Genomic DNA, 9,603 nt, shown 5'->3' on the forward strand with positions numbered 1-9,603 from the left:
TGAATTATCACTATCATTATCATTGTTGGCAGTTGAATATTATTATATTGTTTTATAAGGTTTATGTGGGAATATTACATTGCATAGTTCGTGCGAAATTTACATCCATGTTTCACATGTTCTCAACATACGCATTCATTAAATGGCTTGTATCACCCTCGGGTGTCAGCCAGCACGTGGTCATCCTGATGTCCCACTGACATCGGGATTGGGGCATGTCAGATTAGTATCAGAGCATGCTTTCTTATTTCTATAATCTTTCGTTCTTCTAAATCTTGTTTGCCTTTTATCAGAATCATGGATCTTGTTGGTGGGAATGTACCTCAAAGACCTTATTCTGGTCTTTTGGGAGGAATTCAGTAATTGACCTTCGCACTACGAAATGCTTTTCCTGGTAGTAACAGGATGAGTTGTACATATATGGAGATTACTCGTAGCCACGACCTTACGAAACTTAATGTAGTTGGAGCATGTGAGAAAGCTGAAGACTGGTTGGAAAGATGAAGGACACCTTAGAGAGTATGAGAGGCCCAACTTCTGAATGGGTGAATACCACTGGTTACTTCCTTCAGGGGAACGCGAGATATTGGTGGAAGTCAGTGATGAGCTCTTGCCCACGTAATTATTTGATGACTTGGGCTACATTTAGGAGACTTTTTAGCGAACACTTTCTGAGTCCCGGGTATCAACTCAGGAAGGGACAAGAATTTCTAGATTTTTTCCATGGCAGCTTAAGTATTACAGGATTTGATAGCATTTTTCGGTAATTGCCAAGGCACCATAAGGGAGCTTATGGGAACCAGTGAGCGATGATGATTCAGCTGCAAATTGTTATGAACCAGGACTTTTGCGAGCTTCTTGCACCACAGAGGCATACATCCTACAAGGAAATGATTAAGGCAGCTTTAAGAATCGAATAGACAAGGTGGAACAGACTTAACCAAAACCAGCGCCAAAACCAAAATCAGCCTTAGAGCCAGAACCAGCCTTTGAACCAGAATCAGTGGGGCCATGGTTTTTGAACCTAGAGTATGAGGGAGCCTTCTACTTCTTCTTACTCTTTCAACCCTAGACATTCTCGGTCATTCAAGTGACAGGGTCAAGGTTCGGGTCATCCAGTGAGGGCTTAGGCAGTGAGTCGGTGAGGCGATCTTTCAATCACTTTAATCTTAGTCCAACTGGTCCAAACACGTGTTATAGGTGTGGCGGCATTGGACACATTTCCCGTAATAACCTCGGTATTTCAAGTTACGGCGGGGGTAATTATTTGACTACTCAGAGTTATGGTGGCAGTAACAACCAGAGTGCTTAGGTCCCTGCTTAAAGGTGGTATCAGTTTTCTGGAGCAGCTTCAGGTAGTCGCACTAAAGGAAACCGAGCAGGCCATAACAGCCAGAGTCTTAGGACTCGAGAAGGCCATAACAATGGTTCAGGACGTCATGTCCATGGGCATATGAATGCCTGACTCAACAGGAGGCGGAGCAGGACCCCAAAGTTATTACTGGTATGTTGCTTGTTTATGGTAATAGGGCTCGTGTTCTGATTGGTTGTAAACTCGCAACCTACATCGCTCGGATTTGATATGTTCATCCAATTGCCATCAGGAGATTTATTCTCTGCACAGTGGGAATTTAAGGATTGCCTAGTTATTGTTGAAAGGGAAATCTTAAAGGCTAATTTAATCCCCTTCAAACTTGTGGAGTTCGATGTCATCTTAGGAATGGATTGGTTGTCTAAGCACAATCCCTATGTCGGATGTAGGGAGAAATTTGTGACATTTAATTAACCTGGACGATTAGCAATTACATTTCACGGTGAACGACGGATCCTTTCAAATTGTATTACTTTTGCCATCCAAATGACTATGTTAGTACAGAAAGGTTGTGTGGGATTCTTATTTCACGTGGTCATGCGGGGTGAAGCTTCTCTATGTGTTGAAGATGTGCCAGTGGTGAATGAATTCACCAATGTATTTCCTCAGGATTTTCCAGGGTTACCACCTGCGAGGGAAATCGAATTCACCATTGATTTACTTCTAGGTACCAACCCTATTTCCTTGGTACTATACCGAATGGCACTAATAGAGTTGAGAGAATTGAAGATTTAACTTCAGGAGCTAGTGGATAAAGGCTATATCCAGCCCAATATATCTCTCTAGGGTGCTCCTGTACTATATGTGAGGAAGAAAAATGGGTCGATGAGACTTAGCATTGACTACAGGTAACTGAATCGGGTGACAGTGAAGAACCGTTATGCCCTACCTTGGATTGATGATCTGTTTGACCAGTTGATGGATGCTCAGGTGTTTTCTAAGATCGATCTTCGTTTGGGTTACCATCAGCTACTAATCCGAATGAAGATGTACCAAAGACTGCATTTCGCACTAGGTATGAACACTATGAGTTCTGTGTCAAGCCTTTTGGGTTGACGAATGCGCCCGCAACTTTCATGGATTTGATGAACATAGTTTTCAAACCGTATCTTGATCAGTTTATGATTGTCTTCATTGATAACATCCTGATTTACTCGGAAAGTAATGTCGGGTACATGAAGCATTTAAAGTTAGTGTTAGAGAGGTTGAGGAAACATTAGTTGTACGCAAAGTTCAGTAAGTGTCAATTTTGGCTAAACCAGATCAGTTTCCTCAGACATGTGGTTTCTGATGAGGGAATTAGTGTGGACCTTAGAAGATTTTAGCATTGTCCATGTGGGAGCAACTGAGAAATGTCACTGAAGTGAGGAGCTTTCTAAGATTGGCTGGCTATTATCGACGCTTTGTGTAGGATTTCTCGAAAGAGGGTCAAATTCAAGTGGGATGAGAATTGTGAATGGAGTTTCCAGGAGCTTAAGCAGCATCTTACTTACGCCCTCGTCATTGCTCTTTCGGCTAATAACGGTGAGTTTGAGATTTACAATGATGCATCTCTGTTGGGTTTGGGTTGTGTATTGATGCAGCATGGGAAAGTCATCACCTATGCTTCTAGGTAGCTTAAGACCCACGAGAGAAACTACCCCACTCATGATCTGGAGCTCAGAGCAGTGGTCTTTGCTCTAAAAATCTGGCGACATTACTTATACGGCGAGAAGTGCTGCATCTTCACTGATCACAAGAGTTTGAAGTATGTCTTCACCCAAAATGAGCTAAATTTGAGGCAGAGAAGGTGGATAGAACTCATTAGTGACTATAATTGCACTATTGAGTATCATCCTGGTCACACCAACGTCCTAGTGGACGTACTTAGCTGAAAATCCCATGGACAGCTTGTCTCCCTTCGAGCTATCCATATCCTGCTACTGTTTTCTTTTCAAAAGACCAGCGTTACCGTGGCACTAGATTCATAGGAAGCATTGTTGGCACATTTCTAAGTTAGGCCTATTTTGGTGGATTTGGTTCGGGAAGCTCAAGAGCTCAACCAATAGTGTACAGACCTTAACGAACAAGTGTGGAATAGTTCCAGGCGAGATCTGAAGATCCGAAGAGACAGAGCCTTGCTGATGGGAAATAAGTTGTTTATGCCTAAGGACAATGAAGTGGTGAAGAAGCAAATTTTTTATGAAGCCCACATTTCGCGTATACCATGCATCCGGGTAGTACCAAATTGTATCACACTATCTGTTCATTCTACTACTGGTATGGGATAAAACAGGATGCAGCAGAATATGTACGGAGATGTATTATTTGCCAATAGGTGAAGGTAGACAGACAGAAATCTAAAGGGTTAATGCAGAATCTCAATATAGCAGCGTGGAAGTGGGAAGACATCACCATGGATTTCGTGTATGGTTTGTCGAGCACGCGATTGAGATTTGATGGGATTTGGGTGATTGTGGACCGACTCACCAAGATTGGTCATTTCTCCACGGTGTACCTGTCACCATTGTTTTCGACAGAGATCCACGATTCACCTCCAGATTTTGGAAAGCATTAAATGACGCCATGAATACTCAGTTGTTGTACAGTACTGCCTATCATCCATAAACTGATGGTCAATCTGAGAGGACGATTCAGACCTTGGAGGATATGTTGAGAGTGTCTATTCTCTTGGGGAAGGGTAATTGGGATAGCAATCTGCCATTGATCGAGTTTGCCTACAACAACAGCTACCACTCTAATATCGGCATGGCACCATTTAAGGCATTGTATGGGAAGGCGTGCTGGACACTGTTACGTTGGATGGAGGTCGGTGAACGGGTGTTAGTGGGACCAGAAATTGTTGACACCACTAATAATAACATCCAGTTGATAAAGAGAAATTTGACGGCAGCACAAGATCGACAGAAGAGAATCGCAGACTGACATTCCAGGGATCGTGAGTATGAGATCGGTGACTTTTAATGGTGCTTCCACCAAGGTCCACACGTTATTAATTTGCATGGACCTTAGTTTATCAATCATTGCTTCTCTCTAATAGTTGGACTGTTGGGTCTCCATTGCTTCATAAAATGTCACTAGATCATCTTGCATACCTTCGCACATTTCTATTTCCTGAAGATACACCAAGTAGTCACTCGAGATGGTTGACTTTCTGGTTCTTGCTGGTAATATTCTTCTCTCTGTTATGGCTTATGGCTTTAATTCACTTATGGGTTGTGATGAAGTTCCAATGTCAGGTTGCTCATTGTTTTCCATCGTTACTTGTTGCCTAGGTAACCCACCCAAAAGTTGCGATGAGGTCCCTGCATGAAAATCTAAGCCTACCCCAATCAATAAATGATCAAAGTTATCAATATTAAACTCAATTTGTTGCTGAGTTATATTGATCACTCTACCATCATTTTCAGTTATCTGGGTCCCAAATGTTCCACCATTATCAAATCATTCAATGTTATTATCAGGAAATACATTGCCAGTTTCTTCAAGGTTGAATCTTGATGCCTCCATGTCTGGTTCCAGTGAACATTCCCCTTCTTTAATAAACTTAGTAACTCCAGTCTCTAATATTCTCATAGGGAAATCAGTAGAATAAAATCTATACCCCTTGGTCTTTTCAGGGAATCCCACGAAGTGACAAGAAATTGTCCTCGAGTCTAATTTCTTTTCTCTTAGGTTGTAAACTCTCACTTCTACATGACACCCCCAGATATGCAGATGATTACGACTTGGTTTACGCCCTATCCATACCTCATAAGGAGTTTTACAAACTGCTTTTGTTGGGACTCTATTTAGGATATAGTTTGCCATTTGTAAAGCCTCTCCCCACAAGTATTGTGGAAGTTTTGCATGACTCATCATGCTCCTTACCATCTTTATCAGAGTCCTACTCCTTCTCTCAACCACACCGTTTTGTTGTGGTGTGCCTAGAGATGTATACTGCGCTTGAATTCCACACTGCTCCAAATAGACTGCTAAAGGACCCTTTGCCTGACCAATCTCAGTGTACCTATAATAATATTCCCCTCCTCTATCTGACCGTAAAACTTTTATGGACAAATCCAATTGATTTTCAACTTCAGTTTTAAAATTTTTAAAACATTCAAACATTGAAGTCTTATCTTTGATCAAATAAAGATATGTGAACCTTGAGTAATCATCAATAAAAGTCACAACATATAGATTTCCACAAAGAGTTTTAATTGGGAAAAGTCCACACACGTCTGTATAGATTACTTCCAAAAGCTTTTGACTCCTTATTGAACTCTTTTTCTTGACTTTAGTTAGTTTTTCTTTGCACAACAACTACCAAAGATCATTTACTAAAAAGCAAATTCCAACAACAACGTTTGAATTATTTTTCATAGAAATTCTGATGCTTTCATCGTCACCAACGAAAGCATAACCAGATTTTACAAGCTTAGATGCAGAAATTAAATTCCTTCTTAACAAAGGTACATATAAAACATCAAACAACTCTAAAACATGATCACTTGACAACTTCAACTTTAGACTCCCTATAGCCTCTACTGCCACTTTATTTCCATTGCCAACATAAACTTGAAAAACTTCATTTTTTGTTGTTGTAGTTCCTCTTGGGAACCCCTGCAGAGAGTTGGTGATATGCACCAAACACCCAGTGTCAAACCACCAAGAATTTGGAGGGACTTCAACAAGAATAGTTTCAAAACAAACAAAAATTTCAACAAAAGAAGTACCTTTCTTAATTTTCCAATTCTTGCGTTTTTCACAATCTTTCTTCATGTGCCCAAATCTTTTGCAAAAATAGCATTTGACATTGTCCATATTTTCCTTAGACATCTCAAGTCCCTTAGAGAATGAGGAATTCATAGCAGTATCATAAGAATTGAATGGCTTAGGAATCATACCATGTTGATACATAGGTTTCTTACCCTTATCTGCCTGCATGAAGTTAACATGGTTGATCATCTGGTTCTTCTTAATTCTTGCTTCTTCTTAAGCACAGATCGAGATGAGATCATCCAACGTCCATTTCTCCTTTTGAGTGTTGTAGGAGACCTTCAATTGCTCAAAACTTGATGGCAGTGAATTAAGTGCCATATGAACAACAAAAGCATCATCCACAAGCGTGAGAGTGGATGTTTTGACAGTGAGTGATTAAGTCTAATTGGAATAAGAAAGGTTTATGAGAAGTTGTATACTAATCCTTGTTTATGAAGGATTATGTTTTGACATTTAAACTAATATGGATTGGAAAACATAAGTTGTTTTCTATAAGGATTTTAATAGGGAATCCTTATTGAGTTATGAGAAGGATATATATATGTTTTTTTAGTCAAAATGGTCCCTGAGATTTGCATAACACATAACTTTGGTCCCTAAGATTTAAAATCAATAGAAGTGGTCCCTGAAATTGTCCACCATCCATTATTTCGGTCATTCTGTAAAATAAAAAAATAAAAAAAAAACTCCATTAAGTTGAGGGTATAACACATAACTTTGGTTCCTAAGATTTGCATAACACATAATTTTGGTCCCTGAGATTTGCATAACATATAACTTTAGTTCCTGAGATTGTCCATCATCCATCATTTTGGTCCTTCCATTAAAACTTTTTAATGGAAGGACCAAAATGATGGATGATGGACAATCTCAGGAACTAAAGTTATGTGTTATGCAAATCTCAGGGACCAAAGTTATTATGTGTTATGAAAATCTCAGGGACCATTTTGGCTAAAAAGCCATATATATATATATATATATTATAACCTCTGCTCTCACAGGTGTGTGCTCTATTCGGAACTAAGCCCTATTCTTGGTTAGAGCTTGAAATAATCTGATAGAGATGAGAAGAGTTGTAGTGCACTGAGATCAGGTTGCAGCTTCCATGGCATCTCCGAATGGAGGTTCATCAGGTTAGTGAAATTGCAATGTTTTATATGGAAAAGTTATTGTGCTTTACTTGATTGTGATTACTATAACTTAATATTGTTCTTGGCTATAATAGTTTACCATGTGGTATCAGAGCCATGGGTTTAAGTTCTTAAAATTTAATCAAGCAAAGTTGATTGAATCATATAAAAAATTTATATATATATATATAAAGGGAAATTGCCATCATAAGGTTTCGAAACTGGTTCTAGTTTCACATAAAAGGGTTTTCTCACTAAAGGGTGCCCTTTTTTATATAATAATGTTATTTAAAAATTTGACCATTAGAACTCGAAAACTCTTTTCCTTTTGGGATTTTATGGGTTTGGGTAAAAGACTTCATCTTGCTTCTTTAATCCCCGATTCATGTTCCGATAATCTAAGTGCATCAAACCTTGTCGGTGAGTGTTCAATATCTATCCAATATGTTTCCGCTGTCGGATGTTGATCTCTTAAATGGTATGTGATTCTTGAAACTCATATTAGAAACTTGAAACATAAGTCTTATATCTTTCTTACTTCTTAAATTCTTAAATTGTTCGAATTTTCTGCAAAATCGCTTGTTGATGCTGTTAAAACTGTGAACTGTGATGTATGGGGCAAATATGTTGATCAGGTGATTGTTCATGATTACATGGTGTTGAGTTCATGGTTTACCTTAAAATCCTTTAATCCTATATGTACTTATCAACTGTTTGTTGTTAAGATTGTGTATATGGATATTGGTTTTGATGTTATGATGTGCAATAGATTGTGAAACAAAATCAGAACTCTGAAAGTTTGTATTGTGATTTCATGTTCATCAATGTCTGCAATATCGATGAAGACTTTAAACTTGGCGAACATTCCAATCCTTATTGGTGGAAGCAACTACAAAAAGTGGAGAAGAGATATCAATATGCTATTGACTCTTAATAAGTGTGATATAGTAATTGATAATCCCAAGCCTATAGTCATTGATCAAAGCACCAGGGTTGAGAAATCAGATTATGAAAGATGGACAAAGGCTAACAAAGTGGCACTATCCATCTTGGAAGTTGGGATGACTGATACTATCAGAGGAGGAATTAAGAAACCATAACTGGCTATGGATTATTTGGTAGCAATTGAAAAGAAATTTAAAGAGTCTGAGAAAGCAGAAGTAAGTCAATACATGTCTTTGCTGACTACATACAAGATTAAAGGCACTGGCTTTATAAGGGATCATATAATGAAGATGATAGATGCTGCTAAGAAATTGAATTCCATGGATGTAAACATAGGAGAGAAACATCTTGTGTTCATGATTCTTCAGGCCCTTCCAACAAAGTATAGTTAGTTAAAAGTTTCCTATAACACATAAGATAAAAGTTGGGATATAGATGAACTGATTGCACATTGTGTGCAAGAAGAAACTCAACAAAAGCAGGAGAAAGGCAAGGAAATTGAGGAATCAAATTTTGTGCAGTCTGGAAAGGAGAAGAAAGCTTTTAACAATTGAGGGTTCTCTGGTACTAGTAAGAATTATGAATCCTTCAAGAATTATAATAGATTCAATGCATCAACTAAAGTAAATGACTCCCTGAGAATCTACCAAGTTTAAAACTAAACCTAAAGATGTGTCTAAACTCAAGTGTTTTTGGTGCAAACCTAAAGGTCATTTAAAAGTTAACTGTGAAATCTTCAAAGACTACATTAAAAGCAAAGAAAAGGAACAAGTGCTAGTTTATGTGGAATCAAATTTGTGTGAGGTACCTGTTGATTCTTGGTGGTTTGACACTGAATGTTCAGTGCATATAACTAATTGCTTAAAAGGTTTTCGAAAACAAAAGGAAATTGGAAATGCTTTGTATAATGTTTATGTTGAGGAAGGGACTAAGATTGCAATAGATTCCATTGGGATAGTGAACTTGAAATTAACTTTTGGTTTTGTTTTTCAATTGAAAGATGTGCTCTATGTGCCCAAGATGAGAAGAAACTTGTTTTCTGCTTCTAAAATTGTAAAAGATGGTTTTGCATTCCTTGCTGATGATGTATGTTTAAAAATATTTAAGAAAAACTGTCTTGATCGAATTTTGGGAACTACCCTTTTGTTTGACAATCTATGGTGTCTAGAATGTCTAGTTGAGTCTTTTGATCATTTAGTTTTAAATATCAGCTCAAAAAGAATGCTAGAACATGATACCTCTTATATTCTTTAGCATAAAAGGCTTGGGCACATCTCCAAAGAAAGAATCCTCAAACTTTCCAAAGCTAAGTTAATTTCAAAATTGGATCTTGCTACTGCAACTGAATGTATTGACTGTTTAAAGGATAAAATGACTAACTTTAGAAAATTT

This window comes from the organism of the source record quoted next, unplaced genomic scaffold (assembly GCF_019419815.1).
Source record: "Pyrus x bretschneideri cultivar Hongxiangsu unplaced genomic scaffold, Pyrus_bretschneideri_v1 Contig16, whole genome shotgun sequence".
NCBI lineage: Eukaryota > Viridiplantae > Streptophyta > Magnoliopsida > Rosales > Rosaceae > Pyrus > Pyrus x bretschneideri.